This window comes from Medicago sativa, chromosome 8 (assembly GCF_051527215.1).
Source record: "Medicago sativa cultivar Bolivia chromosome 8, Bolivia_mono, whole genome shotgun sequence".
Lineage (NCBI taxonomy): Eukaryota > Viridiplantae > Streptophyta > Magnoliopsida > Fabales > Fabaceae > Medicago > Medicago sativa.
In genome coordinates, this window is record NC_140756.1 from 74,911,093 (window position 1) to 74,933,168 (window position 22,076).

Sequence of the window (22,076 nt, forward strand, 5' to 3'; positions counted from 1 at the left end):
AAGGTATTCTGTTTGTAAACGTATGAAATAAGTGTACAACAACTTGTCAAAAAAAAAAAGTCTACAGAAACAATAGATATATACAAACAATGACACAACATGATAGGAATGAAAAGTCCGTCAGTGAGGAGAAATATTAGGGACTGTTGCATTTTAGAGGGAAGTTGTTAGGTTAAATTGGTGTGCTGCATTTTATATGGAATTTGTTAGGTTAAATTGTTGCTAACCTAATGCAGCATTTTAGAGGGAAATTATTAGGTTAAGTTGTTGTAGATACCTAATAAAATTAATAAATAAGGATAACTATTACAAGAAGATTAATCACCCACAAAAGAAATGTTGGTGGAGTTTTGACGCAAAATATGTATATATGCAAGTCTCGTCAAAACAAGATGTTAACATTGTTGAGAATCAACATGGATTCCACTTGTGTACCATTAAGGTACCAATGGTATATACCATTGGCCAATTAGAGTGTGTCACCTACCAATGTTACTTTATAAATGTTTTATTTGATATGTTTTTTTAAATGGTATGCTACGTGGCACATTCTAATTGGACAATGGTATATACCATTATGGTACACAAGTGCTATCCGAATCTCAACATAAACAGGCCCGACTCTGAGGGGGTGCAAACAACTCAACAGAGATGGGCCTCCCTCAGCCATGAGCCTCAATTTTTTTTAATATCCACTAGTACTACTGCCCTTCAATTTTTTTTAATACCCCCAGCCATTTTCTGTCCTCTTGTTTTAGCCTTTTAGGCCTATTAGAATTAGGTCCTCTTGCTTTTGGTGTTAGGTGGGGATTCCTCATGTATACGGCAGTCATTTTCACCTTTGGGTGTACCGCATATATACGACACTTTATATTTATCTTTTAAAAAATATAAATAGAACATTACTCTTTTAAAAAAATACGTTTTGATTTTATCACTGACCTCTTTTCATTCCCAGAGCCAGTGGCGTTGCCAGGACCCTGGGTCAGGGGGTTCAAATTTTTAAATTTTCACATATTCACACACACACACACACTTTATGATTGTCTTCTATGTGGTTTCATTTCTTCAAATCGTTGAATAATCGGTTCATTATTGATGTTGTCATTTTGAAAAAAAAAATATCTCAAATATTTATTATTATTATTTTATATGCGTATGGAAAAAATTATACAAATTTTTAATATCATAGATCTGATACATAAGTTATTCAATGAACATAAAAAATGATTTTTCGCTTAAAAAAGTTTTGCTTGTTATTATTATTATTATTTGTATAATTTTTTATATATTATAGATCATACACTTAATTTTTTATATACTATAATATACTTATCTTACGGTATTTGTTATAACTTGTGAAAATCATGTTAACTATGTATATGTTTTCCACTATTAAATATGTATAACTCTAAACAAAACTTTTTCAGTTGTACGCGTTTAGTATAGTGGTAAGTTTTTGATTAAATTACATTCTTAAGCAGCTGTTAGATTCCCACAATATCCATTTTAGTTGAATGTTTAGTATTACTTTAGTTTTATTTAATTCACGCTGGCTTTAGATTCATCTAGAGAAGAATGGAAGTGCATTAAATTTGGAGATAGTGGGATTTGGAGAGAGGAGATAGTGCAAGTTGTTTAATCATGGAGAGGTAATTGGTTCATAGGAGGTGCAAGTATTAAATTTCACGGGATTCAACACATGAATAGTATAGAAAATTGGGTAGAGTTTATAGAATTGAGGGGGTTCAGTTGAATCCCCTGAGTTGTATGTGCCTCCGCCCATGCCCAGAGCCGAGCCTCCGAATTCTTATGGGCGGCCCTGAACATAAAGAGGAAGAGAAATTACTACTTGTAAATGCCATGTATTACAACAAACAAACTCTCAAAAGCTTGAGTTATTAACAATGATTGCACAAACCATTTAACTTTTTGATCGATACTTTTTTCAAATAGCTGAACAAAAGTTCCATTTTTAAAGCCATAATCGGGAATGCAGTATACATTGCAGTAGAAGGCATTGGAATGGTCTCAATTAAAAGTCACCCGAGTTTTTAAACTTATTTTCAATATTTTATATGTTTATGGAACTGATCAAATCTTTTTTAAGTGTAGTTCAGTTGTTGGATAAAGGTTACGAAGTATTATTAGAACATAAATATCATGTGATTAAAGATCAAAACAATAAAGAAGATCAATCCCCCCGATAATATACAAGAGGTTTATTTTAGACTTGATGAAGAGTGAACATATTTTTGAAGGAAGGGAATAGAGTGAACATATTATTGACGAAGAAGAGAAAAATGAAGGATCTAAGTTCAAAGACCAAAATATTTAGTCATGGAGGAGTGTTGAAAATAATATGCCCAACTCTTTAGAAGATTATAAATTTATATTTTAAATATACTTTTTTGGTTACAAAGCAAATCTGAGAAACAGCAAAAAACAGGAGAAGAAAGGACAAATATTTAGCGAGTTAATCTGCACAAGATAATTCCTGAGGAGACCCCAAGTCCAGATCTACCAGTGCTACCAATAGAACTACCATCAACATTAACTTAATATATAGAGCGATGAATAAAAATTTATGATGAGGTTTTCTACATATCATATATTTAATATTTTCTTGGGAAAAAAAAAACATATTATATTTCATATTTTCTGCAAATACAAACACAAAAACTCATCAGATGAAAAGTAAATACATTTTTAATTTTAATATTCTTTATATTTGTTGCACTGTATGAACAAAATCTATCATTTACCCTAAAGTTTTATGACTAGATTACCTTATACCTCTCCCTTGAGACTGAGAATAGTTCAGGTTAGCCTTACCTAATGTTCAACGATATAATCTACATCAAGTCCAAGCAAGATTTTACATTTTATATATATTGAGAAGATTAAAGTTTTTTTAAAAGTCAATTTAGCTAAAAAAAAAAGAGGTTAGGTTATACTACATAGCTAAAAAAAAAAAAAAAGAGGTTAGGTTATACTACATTAAAATAGATCTATTGGATTGACCTAAATAAATATGAATAATATTTTTTTTCATTAATAATATTATTATAGTACATTTAGTGCTTTATTTTCAATTATAAATCAGCTTACTTTATGTAAAAGAAATAAAAATTCAAAAATCACCCCTTACACCTAAGAGCGAATGAAAGTTGGGTGTAACGAAAATAAAAAATGTCACATCAATGTGAATTCAAGAGAAATTTTTTAGGAGTCTATACCAAATCACAAAGAAAGAAATCATATGTGATCAAAATCGCACAAAAAAAGAAGATGAAATTCAAAAATGGCACAATCGCGATGTAGGAATCCCAAATATATTTTAAACATCAAACGTTAAGGAATGAAGAGTGTTTCCTCAAAAAGAAATTAAGAGAGTTTTTATTTTACTGGCTAAAAAGAAATGGAGAGTTAACAACAACAATGTGACTTTTTGTATCAAAGCAATAATTCGAATTTTGGTCGACCAAAAAATATATATTTAAATGGCAACACAGACAAGAACTTTGTGCATCGATGATGATATTTGTATTATGTGTCCCCTTCAAAATAGAATTTCCAATTAAGTCAATAATTATATGATAAAGAAATGAGAACACCTTGTACCAAAAATATATATATTGAGAATACCATGCCAAACAGAAATTTGGAAGAGTGCCAGTAGAAATGATTACCATCTCACTCAATTTTATCCTCGCACATTAGTAAAATTTACAATCACATGCCAACCACCATCTCCAGAAAATGTAATTGAAGTCTGGAAATCTAACAAGGGGCATTTGAGTGGTCCTGCAGCGTAGAATAGATCTAACCAAGTATATACTGATACTACATAGCACATACCAAGGGTTGCTGCATATTTGGATATATAAATTAATTACAAGTTTATAAAATTGATAGTCGACAACTTTACACCTATAGTTTGTCAAAAAAAAAACTTTACACCTATATGTATGGAATTAATGTAATATTAGATTAAAAAAAAAACAAGCATGTATTGAATTAATAATTAATAATGATCTTGCACTTCTAACAATACCAATCACCCTTTGCAAAAATAATCTATTAGGAGAAAAACTCAAGTCTCGAATAGAACAAAGGTAGGCCCGGGTTTCCTTTCATGTTTCAAGCAATTTTTTAAAAGGATAAGTTAGACACAATATAATTTAATTATGAATATCAGGGATAAATCGGCTTATCAGTATAATTCTATTATCTCTTCTACTCAATCGGCTTTTTTAAAAGGTAGAAGTTTGGTGGATGGAGTGTTGGTGGTTAATGAAGTGGTGGATTTAGCTAAGAAGACAAACCGGCAACTTTTGATTCTTAAGATGGACTTTGAAAAAGCTTATGACTCGGTTGAATGGTCATTCTTGGAGTATATGTTGGGTAGAGTGGGTTTTCACTTGAAATGGATTGCTTGGACGAAGGCTTGTGTGTGTGGAGGGAGCATGTCAATACTTGTGAATGGGAGTCTAACGGAGGAAATTAGTATTCATAGAGGCCTTAAACAAGGGGACCCGTTAGCGCCTTTCTTATTTCTTCTAGTAGCGGAAGGTTTTAGTGGTTTGATGAGGAACGCGGTTAATCGAAATTTATTTAGAGGTTTTGAAGTGGGCCGGAATGGTTTGGTAATATCGCATCTTCAATATACGGATGATACCTTATGTATAGGGGAAGCTTCGGTGGAGAATCTTTGGTCTTTAAAGGCTTTGCTTAGGGGTTTTGAAATGGTGTCCAGGTTGAAGATTAATTTTTTCAAAAGTGGTTTGATTGGTATTAATTTGCTGGGTGACTTTATGGAGATGGCTTGTGATTTTTTAAATTGCAACCAAGGTGCTTTGCCTTTTAAGTAGTTGGGACTACCCGTTGGGGCTAGTTCAAATTCTTTGTCTACTTGGGAACCTCTTTTGGAGCAGCTGATAAGTGCTAGGAATTGTTAAATTCATGATATATTTTAGGCACTTTTGTTACTTGCTTTGCAAGTTATTGAGGGAAAAGCTGAAATATAAGTGATAATCACCCTATTATGCTTTATATGTCTTGCTCTACCCTTTTGTGCTGGAATTAACCTCAAGACACTAAACAAAGAAGGGAAAAAAATAGAGAAAAGTACAAAGAGGCAGAAAGATGGATTTACTCGCCTCCAACTCGCAACGGCGAGTGTTGAAAAGCTAGCAGAGGCAGAAGCATAAATTCACTCGCTTCCAACTCGCAGTGGCGAGTAGCAAAAGCGGCAAGAGGCAGGAAGACCAATTCCCTCGCCATCAACTCGCTAAGGCGAACCAAAGGCGCAGCAACTCGCCATGGCGAGTGCATTTACTCGCGAGGCAAGTTAGGGCGGCCTAGACTCCTCAAAGATGACGTGGCACAAACCCACTGGTGAAGGAACCTCAACTCGCCATGGCGAATGAAGGAGCTCGCGAGGCGAGTTGAAGCAGATCAGAATTTCTATAAATAGCCCTTGATCATTTCATTAGACATATCTTAGTCTCTCATACTTTTCACTTGTAATACTTCTCCTTTCAATTCATTCTTGCAAAACTTCCATGACAATGAGTAGCTAAATCTCCTTTGTTGGGATTAGAGGTACTTGATCTCAGCTAAACATGTAATCTTTTGATCTATAAATATATGGTTCTAGCATTTGATTTGATATTGATGTTGTTCTTGCACTTTAATGCTTATGTTTGATTTATTAGTGATTGAAAAATACTTTTGAATCTAGGTTTAGAATAATCATCTATCAACACATAAATTCTAGACATGGAATGGATGTTTTGATAATCACATCTTGTATCCAAACTTAATGCTTTTTTATCATTTATTAGATTGAGAAATTGTCGATTAAATGATAAGAACGACTCTTGGATCGTTTAATAGTTTGAGACATCGACGATTGAGCGATACAATTGATCTCACAATATTGTTTGGACACGAATGATGTTGTCGAGGGATACGTGATAATATCAAAGACAAGCTAGAATCCGTATATGATCACTAGGTTACGTGTGACGCTTGATCAAGGAACTCTAATCCTAACAAGTTTCACGCCTTATTAATCTCAACTTTATTATTCGCAACATAGTTAACTTACTTACAAACAAACAATCAATCAACTCTTTTAACTTAAGATGATAATTGGTGTCGAACGATCCATGATATCGCACTAGTCCCTGAGGAGACGATATAAATACTTATTTTAGTTTGATGCAAAAATACTACATCAACAGCTCAAAAATAGACTTAATGTGTGAGGTAATAAGTATCTGAGCCTTGGAGGAAGGATTGTCCTTTTAAATTCGGTGTTAAATTCTATCCCTATTTTTTACCTTTCTTTGTTTAAAATGTCAGTGGCAGTTTGTAAGAAGATAACAAAGCTTCAAAGGAACTTTCTTTGGGGTGGTGTTATGGGGGGCCGGAAAGTGTGTTGGGTGAAATGGAGAACGATTTGTAATCCAAAGGAGAAAGGGGGTCTAGGGGTGAGGGATGTTAGAGCGGTTAATTTAAGTCTTATGGCAAAATGGCGGTGGAGATTACTTCAAGAAGGTGTTCCGTTTTGGAAGGAGGTGCTTTTGGCGAAATATGGGGGTGGTATTAATAATATGATAGAAGGGGGTAGAGAGGTTGTACCAAGTTATGCCTCTAGATGGTGGAAGAATGTGGTGAGTTTGGAGAAGGTAGGGGAAATAAATTGGTTCAATAGAGAATTGATTAGAAGGGTGGGTAACGGAGAAAACACTAGCTTTTAGAGGGATATTTGGGTGGGGGATGTTGCTCTTTGTGTGAGTTTCCCTCGGCTTTACTCTATTACTAATCAAAAGGAGGGCAAAATAGGGGAGATGGGGGAGTGGGAGGGTTCAAATTGGAATTGGGTCTTTACTTGGTGTCGCAACCTTTTTGTTTGGGAGGAGGAGTTGTTAATTAACCTTTTGACAAGGATTGGGGTTAGGAGAGTGTCCCAAGAAGAGGATCGGTGGAAGTGGCGATTGGAGGATAACGGAATCTTCTCGGTAAAGTCCATGTATAAGGCGTTGGAAAATTTGTTAATCATAGAGGAAGGATCAAATCCGGTGAAGGAAAAGGTGTTTGTTTATCTTTGGAAAAGTCGGGCCCCATCCAAAGTTGTGGTTTTTTCTTGGAAACTACTTCGAGATCGGATCCCTACGAGAAGAAACCTTGCTTTTGGAAATTTATTACATCCGGATGAGTCAATCAATTGTGTTTTTTGTGATAGTTCGGAGGAATCTTCAACTAATCTTTTCTTGCATTGTAGGGTAATTTCAAATATTTGGAGGAAAATTATGGATTGGCTTAGATTCAATTTGATTATGCCAAATAATTTCTTTGTCCATCTTGAATGTTGGAGTGGTGAAGCTAGGGACAAGAAGATGCGTAAAGGTGTGTGGTTAATTTGGCATGTGATCATTTGGGTGATCTGGAAAGCAAGAAATGAGAGGATTTTCAACAATCATATAAAAGAGGAGGAGGAGTTGGTGGAAGAAATCAAAGTGTTGTCTTGGAATGGGTGTTGTCAAGATTGAATGTTACTCCTTATCTTTTTTATGAATGGTGTTGGGACCCTGGAGAATGTCTTAAGAGGTTTAATTAAGGGGAGGGGTATGTTAGTGGGTGGCAGTACCTTGGTGTTTTTATTTTTAGCAGCAGCTTTGTTCTCTGCTGGGCGGTTTCCCTCTTGCTAGAGCGCTGCTGCTGCTGTTTTGTTAGGGGTGCTGGTAGTGTTTTTCTGACTGGGCCTGATTGGTCTTGTGGTGGGTTGCTGTTTTATTTGGGGCTGTTTGTTGCTGTTTGGACGTGCTGTTCGCCCCTTCCCCCCTCTGTTTTGGTGGTTTTGTTGCAGGGTGTTCCTTCCGCCTACATATGGCACCCTTTTGTTTGTATTGTTGTTTGTGCTGGCTTTTGCGCTTCTTGTGCAGGCTTTGCGTTAATAAATTTTGCCGTTTCAAGAAAAAAAATATCAGGGATAAACATATGCCTAAAAAATACTAGCATTTGTCTAAGATAACATAGTTATTCGGGAAGTATTGGATCGAACATCTTAGGGATACTCCATGTTGACTTGGAAAGCATTGGATGAAATTAATTACGCTTGGTTCCATATGTTTGGGAAAGACAAAAAAACCAAGTGTCACATGGAAAAGAGATAAGGACTGAAATAAGTTCATAATAAAGAGTAGAACCCTTCACCGTATAAATCAATGTGATCAAATCAACAAAACCAGACCGAACATTGAACTCTCGGAGGCATGGGTTCGATATGCGAGTATTTATGCGCACACACTGATGAGAGCATTTTGGCAGAAAGCTTTTCATGTTTAATATTTGCTTTTTAGCATATTTGCATACTTTGGGTCAGATTTGAGTGTTAATAAATTTCTTTGATTAATTTTCAGATTTAATCACATATTGACTCTTGCTCACTCTTCATATCATAACTCGGACTACATTAATCTGATTGAAGCATGCGTTGAAAAGATGAGAAACAGGACTGCAACTTTCATGTTGAATCCGAAGCCTAGATAACACGTCTTGTTGGTAAATAATGCAAATTACTGAACTCGTATAGTTGACTCTGGATTTTGGGCTAAAGGCCCTCTTCTATACCAAAAAAAAGAAATTAATGAGGAAAGCAACATATAATAAGCTGGTCAAACAAATTTTAATAGGCACTTATCCTAATTTAATTTGTCTTACCTTATTAGAAAGGCTTAATTACATTTTTGATCCTCTAAGTTTCCCAAAGTTGTGATTTTGGCCCCCTAAAAAAAACAACTCTTTCCATGCCCCCTAATTTTACTTTCTGTTGCAATTTTAGCCCCTCATGGCAATTTTAGCCCCCTAAGTTTACTTTTTGACTCGAAATTAGGGGACCTGGAAAGTAAACTTAGGCTTTGTTTGGGAGTTTGGAGGGGAGGGAAGGGTTTTGGAAAAAAGGAAGGAGCAAGTAGAAGAAATAGAAGACATTGGGAGGAGAGGGCTTTGGAGGTTAATTTTTTACTCATAATAAAAAATCCCCCTCATTTAGGGAAACTCAAAAATTGTATTGGGGGAGGGTTTTGGGGGGTTATGGAGGATTTATATGAATTTTTCAAATGCAATCTATGTTGTTATTATATTCTTAAAATTAAAAGTATATTAATCATAAGTATTAGTTTATCATTCTCTAAAAAACTGTTCTTTCAAAAAATGTGAATTTTTTGTCCATTTTTCTATATAGTTTCAACCCCCCAAAGCCCTCCCCTCCCTTCCCCTCCAAACTCCCAAACAAAGCCTTAGGGGGGCTAATATTGCCATGAGGGGCTAAAATTGCAACAGAAAGTAAACTTAAGGAGCCTGGAAAGAGTTTTTTTTTTTTAGGGGGCCAAAATCACAACTTTAAAAAACTTAGGGGGCCAAAAGTGTAATTAAGCCTATTAGAAAAGCATCACAAACTCATTTATTTACACTACCAAAAATACTAATACAATCATCCTCACCCAACCATTTCTCAATTGCAAATAACATTCCACATATCTTGTGCTGTGCATGTGAATGCTTACGCATTCTATTCCTACCCAACAGTTTCTACCTTATCTTAGGCTTACCTGCTTACACATTATATTGAACATATATTGGAGGCGCATAGGGAACAAGTTTTAATTTACACAAATAGCAGAAACCAGTGATTTCGCAATTGACGAGTATTACATCATTTGAGAGCTGCTACGGTTGTACCATGTAGTGTACCACACAAAATTAAGCACTATAACCCCTGTTTGATGGGTGTAATAGCTCTACATTACCCACCACATGCTGCTATACACGCCGTCTCCATAGAATCCTCAGAAATACCGCTGTTGCAAATGTTCGCAAATGCTCGCATGTGTTTCATCCCATACTGAGTCAGTGACCCACAATGAGTTTCAAACAACCGAACCTACAAAACCAAATTGAACATTAAAAACATGTTAAGTAATAACAATTTACAACCATTGTATGTTATTACTTATATTAATTAATAAGTTATGAAGGCAGATATTAGACGCAAGACTAATATTGACACGTCAACACTGATTCTTCTAATTTATCCAAAAGAATAATTGAATGTGTCTACATTATGTCCGATACCCGACATGTCTTCAAGTGAAAATGTCGTGCTATGAAAGTAGTAATAATAACGAGAAATAAGTTTTTATGTATACCCTTGATTTTAAGCATTCCCAATCATCAACAAGAGGTAGACCAGGCGTTCTAACGGCTTGTAGAGCTGAAGAACCTTTTATTGGACCAAACAGTAAAACTCCAATCAATTCCACGCTACCATCTAAATGGTACCTATGTTTCACCGTCTCTGCAATCTTCTCAAGGATTTCTCTTTTCTTTTCCGTTTGATGATCTAATCTCTTATACTGAAAGGAAAGTGAAGAGTTATTTATATATTCTACTGCACAATCATTTGAACAAGGATTTGGTTGATAATAAGTTAAGGTTGAGGAGAATACCATTTCCCACATGAATAAAATCTCTGCATCTCTTTGGTTTACAACTTCCATTTTAGATCCTAGTTTGTCATTGTGAGGAGGAAGGTTCACCGTTGCAGGATCAAAACCTTGGTACAAATATAGCTTTTCATCTGTAATGTTGGTATCACCATATTGCATCACATGAGAACCTAATGCATAGTTGTTGTAATTTGAAGTCCGTTCTTTAACCTGCACAAGATATTAAAACATAAATTTGTTTCTTAACTTTCTTATTCTTCTCCGGAAATGCTAATAGGGATACTCAACATTGCTGTAACATTTTAAAAAATCCTTACCGATTTGTATTGTTGTTTCACCGTTTCCCTTTTTAGATTGTGCGACTCACTGCATAATTCAAACCAAAGGAAATGTTTGAAATGAATTGCAAAACATAATCAATCAACGTACACTTGTTAATTACTCAGTAGGTCACTGGACTATTTGGAGATTTTTAAATAAGTCTTTGAACTAAAAATGATCGTAATTTGATCATTAAATTAAAATGTTTTTAATTGGGTCTGTAAATTTTTAAATGATTTGCAATTAGGTCCCTGAATTTAGGGATGCAAACATGTATACATGAAAAAGCATCACATTAATTCCAAATAGTCGGCAAAATATACCTGTCTTCCATCCAAGCAACACTATACAGATCCCCGAGGCAAGTGATGTACTCTGGAGGTGGAGCAGGTTCCACTCCAGGACAGTAAGTTCCCCAACTACTCTCTTGTGCATTGGATGCAGTTGTCACATAAACATTAAGATCCTTTGGCATGACACCCTCAAACATGCTACCACTTTCACAAGCTTCAATGTATACAACCTATACAAGCACAAAATCACACATCAACGACCAAACATAAAGTGACATTTTTTTACAAGCATCATTTACCGGAAAAATGAAATATTACCATCTTTTTGTAACCTCCAGATGCATGTTTCTTCTTCAAAACGTCAATAAAATCCATAGCATATACATATGGCATATTTGGCATCCCTACATCAAAAAGAGAATCACTAAGTTGTAATTTCAACCCAAGACAAACCTAGTTGAACTAAGTTTAATCATTCTCATAATTCACATCAAAATTTAATTTATACAATCAATTTCTATATCATATGATCAATTTCTATAAGGAGCGTATTAGTCCGCAAACTGTAATACTTGCAATTTTCCATGACATTATTAAATTCATTGTTTCAGTTCTACCATACTCGAAAGATTAGTCTTAACACTAAAATTGAATTAATTTTTTTGCTTAAATGCTTATTTAACTGACCAAGAACTCCAGGGCCTCCATGATCGGAGTAATATATAAATATCCTATCTTCGGATTTGCTGTTGATGACCTTGCCACTTCCACCCTTTACTTTACTCTTGTCTCCAAGAATGACAGCGTATAGGTTCTCAGCTGTCACATTGTCACCAGTGTAATCCTGCAGATATAGAGAGAATAAGCATCACCCAAAGTGAAATAGCGCAAAAGAAGCTATTCTCTAGCAAGAAGTAACAGTCCCAAGACAACCTTCACTGTTATACTAAAAAAAACATCAATTTCGTTTGCTTATACGTCTCACCTTTCTAAAGACTTTTGAACAACCCAATTATTGCTTCATGAGACCAATTTACGTTATCAAATTCAAATCGAATACTATATCTAGAATGAAATATAAAGAAAATGATCCAAAGATCAAATGTGCTCTCTCGATTTTAAAAATAATAATCGTCTTAGTTTCTTGCACATAGATTAAGGAAAACGTAAATATAACAATTTTACAAAATTTTTGAGACCAATTTAAATTTATTCTTGCTATCAAATTGAATACTCTATCTTGAAAGAAATATAAACAAAATGATCCAAAGATCAAATGTACTCTCCCGGTTCCAAAATAATAATAGTAAATTACACTCTCCTCCCTTTAAAGATGATTGAATTACACTTCACTCTCATCTTATGTTAAAATATACACTCTCCTCTCTCTTATGTTAAAATATACACTCTCCTCTCTTGAAAAGTAAAATTTATACTCTCCTCTCCTATAAGATGCATGAATTACAACTCTCTCACTTAATAATTAAATATGCACTAAACTTTAATCTATTTTAAAGTAAATAAATATTTTTATGATATATACTAATTTTGAACCACCATCTAAGAAAAATAAATTCATTTCTTTATAATTAAATAATTTAAATGTCAATGATAATTAATTTAAATATTTTGCTATTAATTTTTTAATTTAAAGTATAAAATTAACTTTTAAATAACCGTATTTTATTGTCTTTAGTAATTTTTCACATATTTTAATTTTATTTTTGGTTGTTTCATATTTTATAGTAAATTACACCCTCCTCCCTTCAAAGATGCTTGAATTACACTCACCTCCCTTCTTATGTTAAAATATATATTTCCCTCCCCTCTTATTCAAAAGATATTAGAAAATATTTCACTACCCTCCCTTGAAAGAAGCTTTAATTACATTCCCCTCCCCTCTTATGTTAAAATCTACACTTTAGTCCCTCAATATTTTTTTTATTTCTAATAATCTAGCAAATAAATAGTCTAACACACTTCAAATAAAAATAGCATTGCAGGTACATTTTAATATAAGCCAGTTTTGAATACATATTTTTCGCTAGTTTGAATTCACAATTTCATTAATATATAGTTTCAAACCCTATTATAAAATATGAAATTACCCAAAATAAATTTAAAATATGTGTAAAATTATTAAAGTCGATTAAATATGGTTATTTAAAAAGTGAATTTTATACTCTAAATTATAAAATTAATATCAAAATATTTAAATTTGATTATCATTGACATTTAAATTTAAATGATGATTCAAAATTAGTTTATATTATAAAAATATTTATTTATATTAAAACAGATTAAAGTGTAGTGCATATTTAATTATTAAGAGAAGGGGTTATAATTCAAGAATCTTAAGGGAGGGGAGTATAAAATTTATTTTTCAAAGGTGGGTAGTATATATTTTAACATTCATATTAATGAAAAAAATTGTGAATAAAATAGTGAGTACTATTAGACTTATATTTTGAAAGGATTTGATGAAAAAAAGACTAGACTAAATACATTTTGGATATTGAACTTATATTTCAATTCGAAATAGTGAGTACTATTAGACTTTAAGCTTAGCTCAGCTGGTAGGTAAATTACATAATATATGCAAGGTCCGGGGTTTAAACCTCAGCTACCACAAAAAAAAAAAAAACTTCTTATAAGGTCCGGGGTTCAAACCTCAGCCACCACAAAAAAAAAAAACTTCTTATAAAAAACTATTAAACTTTAAGTATTAATCTTTAAGTTATTCAACTCCGTCTCATCCAGGGTTCAAACATCGGCCACCACAAAAAAAAAAAGCTTCTTATAAAAAACTATTAGACTTTAAGTTATTCAACTCCGTCTCATATTAATCGACTTATATTGATCATGTGTATTATTCACATAATATATTTTGACTATATTTTTTTTCTAATATATAAGACAAATTATAACATATAAAATAATGTTGAATTTGTTTCGATGAATATTTTTAAAATATCAATTTTTATAATTTATAATAATATCAACTCTATCATTTAATATATGGGACGGAAGGAGTCAATTATGATGGATACAGCAAGGGCTCCAATTCCTCTAATTAATTCCAACGCCAGTATCAAAGAGGGACCAGAGGGACAAAATATTCTTAACATAAGTAATTGGTTAGTCAACAATTAGCTTTCAAGCAAAAAGAAAATCCACTAATTAAAATGCTCCAATGCACTAGCCATCAAAGACTTGAGTGAAGAATATCCATTCAAGTGCGTTTCTTTTTGGTAATTTAATATTTGGTTGTTAGCTTATTAGTTGTCCTTGTAACTTTTTTTAAGTGCCACTAGTAGTTGTATTAATTGATCTAAACCATTGTTTATGTTACAAAAAATTTAAGCCATTTTTGTTCAACATAGAAATGGCCAAACAAATCTCACATAATCCTCTAAGGCACGGTGCAACCTTTTTCTCTTTCTCAAAACTTTCCCTTTCGAATCTAAATAATATCCAGAATTTTTATATTTTTGTCTTAAACATTGGGTCCCTTAGAGGATTATGAGGAATGATAGCAACATTCACTTTTCAACACTCTCTCTAGCACTCACTGTTTTATTGGATGAAATCAATGCATGTCCCACCACTTTGTGTGAGGTCAATTTTCAAAGTGTAGACCCACAATGATTTAAACCAATAAGAGAGTGAGTAATAGAGTGTTCAAAAAAGAGTGTCGTTAGCATTACTCAATAGTATATAGTTTCTTAAGAAAAAGGATTAGAAAGAGCTAGAGAAATTCACCAAACAAAAAAACAGAGAGAGCTCGAGAAAACTGTAACAAGAAAAGAAAACTCAAAAGTTTGACTAATTATAATTTCAGAGATGAACTTTTTTGTTGTTGACAAGTTCAGCTATGTACTATTTGTCAATTCACAAAAAAATAAGGACTATTTTGACCATACTTGTAATGTCGACCATCAATTTGGCTAGAAAATTCTTCACAAAAAAAAAAAAAAATTGGCTAGAAATTTGCAAGAAACAAAATAGTACGTACTATAGCACTTTACCAACGGAAAACGTAAAGTACCTTAGGAACGCCGACATAAACATTGGGTCCCTGTGGATGGTTGATGATAACTCCAGGCCTAGGATTCAACTCGTTGTTGGCTATATCATCATACATAAAAACAACGATGTTTTCTTCTTTCACTCCACCTTTTATCAACAACTGGTATGCATGGCACACATCTGCCTGTAATCAAAACCAACTCATTAAAACATAACACAACATCAATTAACTCATTAAGTCATTTTATAAATTAAATGTCGAAATTGTTATGTCGGAGATCATGACAAAAGAGTATTGTTATTTCGTCTATCTAAAAAATAACTATATAATTAAGAAACTGATTGAACTCACTTGGTGTCTGTAATTGCCGTAACCACTTGAACCAGCCACAAGAACAGCCCATCGTGTCCCAACTTCATCCACCTCAGCATCATCCACCACCTCACTCGGCAATCGAATGACCGAGTCCCACTCTGAACGGTTCGGTCTTGCGACCGAACCGTGCATAGTGAGCAACAACAACAGCCATGGCCACAAAGATAGAACACCGGAAAACATATTTTTGCTATGAACCGCCATAACCAAAAAACGAAAAGAAGGGCTCATAAAAACAGGGGAAGGTACGAGAAGCTTGTTAAAGAATTGACTAGGTTGTTAAAGACAAAGTGCCATGCAAAACAAGAGGGTGACACGTTATATATGTTGGATTGTGGAGTCAGTGAAGGAAGTATTGTGTATACGCGTGTATATTTTATGTATATGTATATGTGATTGATACTGTGAACCTACCTAGTAATCTTTTGTATATGATATTTTATGGTTGATGTCGTTTAGTATTAGCTTTCTTTGCTTGTTATTATTATTATGATGTTTTGTTTCTAGTTTCTTCCTTTCTTTCTTAATTGGAAAATATTCGATGAACCTGAATGAGACCCTTTTATTGTATAGAATAGAACTCTGTTGCTGCCGTATGTTGGTTTAATATTAAATTCCACAGCTACCTTTACCTTTGCTTTGGTTCCGTGAGAATTGACACAAATTAGGTAAATTAGGATCATAATTTTTAAAAAAAAAATAAAAATTAAAAAATCAAATGGATTAATGTTAGTTAAAATGCTCTTTATGTAAAGTTTTTATTTTTTTGAAATGATCAATGTTCGTATATTAAACGTTAATTTGTTAGTTTTATGTTGGATGTGGAAATTGAATTTGAGACCATATTTAACATTTTACTCCCTAACTTTTACACCTTAGTCACCAAGCCAACATTATATTTCATCCTTCGTCAAGTAATTTTGTGATATGTGTTTATAAATAACTTTTAAGCAATATTGTAACCTGTCTAAATTGATGTAATGTCATATGGGACCCTAAACGTAAGTTTTGTACGGTTAAAAACTCACATGCGCCTGGAGCATGGAGCTGCAAGGCACATGTGCCCCCGAGCATGGCTTGTACGCCCCAGGCATGGCGTCTTGCGAAAAGAGTCACGATATTTGTGACGTTTTTACCCTTTAAGCCCGCATTTTTAGCCTAAGTTCATGTGGAAACTTTTCCTATAAATACTGTCTTCCTCGTTCATAATTTCTCGTTCAGAACTTGAGTAGTTTAAGACAGTGGCGGAGCCAGGAATTTCATAGAGCCTGGGCGAAAAATATATGCAAAAAATTTTAAAAGAGAGGTTCGTCTAACCTTTAGTTGTTTACAAGAGTCAAAAACAGGCTGCAGAGTCACCAAGAAAGTGTATGATAAATCAAGCAGAGCTAAATTTGGGAGCCAATGCAGGAAACAGAGTCCATCTAACCTAATTGATGGGCATGACATTAATATTAATGACTCAATTAGTGGACAGGCACGGGTTGTTGCAGACAAGCAGTCATCAGTGAGTTGCCTATAATTCAAAACAACAAACATCAGTCCATACTCCATACATAAGCAGGATAACCAAAAAACTAGAAGATAAAGAATCACCTGCAAAATGATGCATCCAGAGATGTCAAGATAGGACAATTAAGGGATACCAAATGTTTCTGACTTTTTTCTTAACTTGAGAACCATAAACATAATTTAATTGGAAAACAACATAATTTGCACACTAATCAAATCAAAATTGGATTATGGAAAAACAAATAAGCAAAGTTATTGAAATATTCATGAATTAAAAAAGCAAAAAACATCAAACCTGGAGATGCTAATGCTGATGAGAATTCACTGCAGCATTTTATCAAACACTTTGCGTGCATATATGAAACTGAAAAACAGCAACACGTAATTCCAACATGTGATCAAATTAGATTTTAAATTCACACACAGACAATATGAATCATAGAAACATCAATAAGTGAATAACTATAAATAGCTGATGTGAAAATAAACCTCCCAAATTCTAACATCAATAAGTGAATCACAGAAACATCAAATTCGAACAACACCAACCTAACCTTAATTGTCCATGACTCACGCCCTAGCACAATGACAACGAATCAATTGATTTCTCCATCTTTGAGAACAAATCCACAAATAAAAATACGCAGGATCCTTCGAAGAACTGTAAAGCCTTCCTTGTAAGATTTATTGATTTGCCCAATTTGCCCAATTTTTTTCTTTTTGAAGTGTGTAAATTGGCCTATAGGTTGGACCTAATGTGAGGAAACTACGGATCAAGCCCGGGCGACCGCCCGGGGTCGCCGGGCGCTAGATCCGCCACTGGTTTAAGAGGAAGGCGGATTCTAGGAGCTTTCAGGAGGAGTTTCTCTCTCTTCTCCATGTTTTTAGAGTAAGTTTTATTTCTTTTGTAATTAGTCATTTAGATACCATGAGTAACTAAATCTTTTTAGGCCAGAGTTCTAAGATGAATTCTATTTATTTTGTTGGATAATTATTTAATTTAATGTCGTTTATTTAGTTATTTTCTGTTCGCTATATAGTTTTATTAGGTTAGATTTATTTCCTTTGGGGCACAACCCTAGTTTAGGCACTTAGGTAGTGACATAGCCTAATATTGATATTTATATCTTGATATTTATATTTGTCTATCTAAGAAGTACACCCTCCGGTCACTAATATAAGCAAAAATCCACTTTTTAGATACATTCAATTAATGATGTATGTAGTCTTTATTATATGTCATATACATCATTAATTGAATGTATCTAAAAAGTGGATTTTTGCTTATATTAGTGACCGGAGGGTGTAATTAGTTAGTAACTAGACGAAAGATATTGACAGCGAGTTGAGCTTAGTAGTAAGTGCTTAGGATGTGACATTACTAATATTGAATAAAATCTGTTGAACATAGGATGTAACTTCATGATTTAAATCAAGCCTAGTAGAATCATTATCCTCGACCCTTGGTAAGGTAGACGCTGATAGGGTTGCCCGTTTGTAGAACTGTCGAGAGGGAAAGTGTGCCGCGAAACTCCTAAGATTCATAGATGGAAAAACCCTTTAGGAACACTGGCCACCATACCTTTGAAAATTTAGGAATACCAATTCAAGTCTATGTTTCAATTACTTTTGAGGGAGTAAGACCCCAAACGTAAGGATCACCGTGTGACCATTAGGTGCAACTCAACATTGAAGGGATAGACCGAAATCAACTGAGAGATTAAGACCTCTCACGTAAGAATCACCGTGCGATCAGCAAGTGCAACTTGACAACCCGGTTAGGTTAGAACGTCCCAACGGACTCATCACTTAGATAGTCTACTTAAGATAACTAAACGCGACATGAATGGTATTTAATTCCAACAAATGAATAGGGGAGATTCGAAGAATCCTAACCGCTGCTTACATTTCTGCAACCAAAACAGGTAACTTGCTCTGGTGCAAACAGATAAAAATTGCAATCTTTAACCCTCATCTCTTTTATTTATTTTATTGTTCAAAAATAAGTAACGCGGATTGTTTGGACGACACGACAATCCCTGTGGATACGATACTCTTCTTACACTTTATTACTTGGTAAACGATTTGGTACACTTGCTTAATCCGACACATCAGTAGTCGTGCAAGTTCTCTCTTCGCTCTCTCGAGTCTCTTTTCGTCCATTCATCCCTCCTTTCTCCTTTCTCATCTTGATAATATATATATATATATATATATATATATATATATATATATATATATATATATATATATATTCTATTTTTTCCCTCTCTATCTTACTCTCGAATCTCTCTTTTGTTCATTTCTCCTTAATTCCTCTCTCTTTTGCATCTGACAGCCCTCTCATATTAAAACGAATCTCTCTCTCACTCTCTCGCTCTCTCTCTCTCTCTCTCTCTCTATATATATATATATATATATATATATATATGTGTGTGTGTGTGTGTGTGTGTATTACTTTGGTTCTTTATTATTCCTTTATAACTTTTTAGGAGGAGGTTGAACTGTGATAGAGTTGAAACTCGACACTCCAGCAAACCTTGCGAGTGTTATCAGTAGGAATTCCTAAGTAAGGACAAGATTAAAGCTGATGATACGTTCTTGTTGAATGATCTAACTAAACATCTCTTGTTTGTGGGATAGGATATAACACATTTTCCCGTATCAACCTGATTTATTAAATGTTTTGATGATTTGATGCTCATGATAAATTAATAGTATCACTCTTAATTCTCGCTTCACTAGTTCACTGACCACAAGTCTTAGGGATAAATGGGTTCAGTGGAACTTTACCAATCATAGTTGCATTATTATTAATGTTGATGACAATTGTTTAGGTAATCACATCAGACTTGGATTTGGAGGCTTACTTATTCATCCTTTTAGGTCATGGATTTTAAATTTTTAAGGTTAATTACATTGCAAGCACATTTGACATCCTATTTGTTGGGCTTCATATCATTCAATAAAGGTTGTTATTAACTGAGGAGTTGAATTTTCAAGTTGTTATTTGCTACAAAGGTTTCCGCCATTGTGTCCATATCCTCAAGGAGACATCAATGATCTTTTCAACTTTGATTAGCTTGCTTCCATTGCTCACATCCTCCATGAAAGAAATAGTTGTGCCGACTTTCAAACGAAAATTGGTGTTTCTTCTACTTTGAAGCTCATGGTTCACACCTCTCACTTGTAGACTTATCAAGCCTCCTCTTTGCAGACCGTATAAAACTTCATTCCATAGATTATTATTTTCTCCTCATTTTATTGTCTTTTCTTTTTGTTTCTCTTAGTTTTGTAACAAAAAAAATTGATAATGTAAAAAAATATTTACGATTAAATATATAAATAGAAAATATTATTAAAATTTCAATTGATGTTTTTTTTAAGGGAATTGATGTTTAACTATATATTTTATTTTATTTGCAAATTAACATCAGTTTATTATTTTTATTTTTTTGTGAAATATCAATTTATGTTTAACCACATATTTTATTGTCTTTACATATACGACTTTTAGTAGCACCTACTTTCTCTTTTGTCTTGTACACTCAAATAAATTAGATTGTCTATCAATTTTTTGTTTTTGAAAGATAGATTCTCTATCAAATGTATTCTTATGCTAGCTACTTTGTGCACCAAAACTATATCATAATTGAATAATAATAATCGATAATGAGGGATTGATTGAGTAGAAGCTATTAATTTAGTTGGAATATTATTTGTGAGTTGTCCTCATAAAAAAAGCTGAAAACTAAGGGGTTAACTTTTGTTCAATCAGCTGAACCGATAATTAGTCACATAATCAGTCTAAAGATGTGAAAAAACTCTTAATTCACATAATATAGCAAAAAAAAGGGAAAAAATATATATATTATTTGTCAAAAAATATTGTATTTATATAAAATGAACTTCGACACAAATAAATAATTTATATGGCAATGTTTAAAAAAAAAAAAAAAAGTCAAACTAATCAATATAAAATGAACCGAGTATGTGGTATATTGACTAGTTGAAGAAGTACCCCTAAGATGCTTCCAATTTTAAATCAATAAGCTAAAGGTAGTGAAAGAGAATATCCGGTTCCTGTGATTGGAGTATTATTCAAACGTAACTAATTATCAATATCTTTGCCCATCTGTTTTAATTCTGCGGCCTGCAAACCCTTGGTTGTGTTTTCTTAAACAATGACAGCGACAATTATTAGAGCCAGTGTCTTCTTTTCTAAATGCAATAATTTTATCAGTGATCATTCTAACAAAGAATATAATTAATACCCAGTCATTTTCGTATTAGGACTGAATTAAAATATGTGGATTTATCTTTGAAGTTTTAACTTAAGTCTAAACACGTCACAAGAGTAGTTAAGATATTTTTTTGACAATTTGTTCCAACTTTTTTTTGTTAATATATTATTTCATTTGTTCATTTTTTATTATCGTTTTTTAAATACTTATATTTGTTTTCAAAGTTCAAAATTATATTAACTATTTTTTTAATTGTATGTACTTGTATCTTTCGGTATTTTATATGATTGCATCGTTCTCTAACATATGGTGTTTTGATAGTTGTCGGTCAAATTTAGGAATTAGAATGGTTTGATCGTATACCTTTAGTGATTCATATAAAATAAAGGGGAATTAGTCACTTTAGTCCCTGAATCGGAAGGGATTCGTCACTTTAGTCCCTGAATGCAGATAAATTGCAAAATAGTCCCTGAATGTAGACTTTGTTAGTCAATTTAGTCCCTGAATGCAGACTTCGTTAGTCAATTTAGTCCCTGGATGTAGACTTCGTTAGTCACTTTAGTCCCTGAAATTGACCATGCAGGGACTGTTTTGCAATTTCTCTTTATTCAGGGACTAAAGTGACGAATTCTCTCCCATTCAGGGACTAAAGTGACTAATTCTCCTAAAATAAATGAATTAATTCATGCGTTAAAAATTCAATTATTAGGTTGCAATTCATAATTCATACTTAAGTATGAACTTATTCATATAAACCATTTTCTATGTCCGATAAGATACA

The 22,076-nt window shown here is 33.3% G+C and overlaps 1 pseudogene across 1 annotated transcript; it reads right to left on the bottom strand.

Moving 5' to 3' along the window:
• Positions 1-9,630: 9,630 nt before the first annotated feature.
• Positions 9,631-15,884, bottom strand: LOC146901486 (legumain-like; annotated as a pseudogene). The gene is made up of 9 exons (XR_015023804.1): positions 15,516-15,884; positions 15,183-15,347; positions 11,822-11,978; positions 11,453-11,538; positions 11,165-11,364; positions 10,838-10,886; positions 10,521-10,730; positions 10,221-10,427; positions 9,631-9,955 (listed from the first exon to the last, which is right to left on the bottom strand). The product of XR_015023804.1 is annotated as a legumain-like (transcript).
• Positions 15,885-22,076: the final 6,192 nt, after the last annotated feature.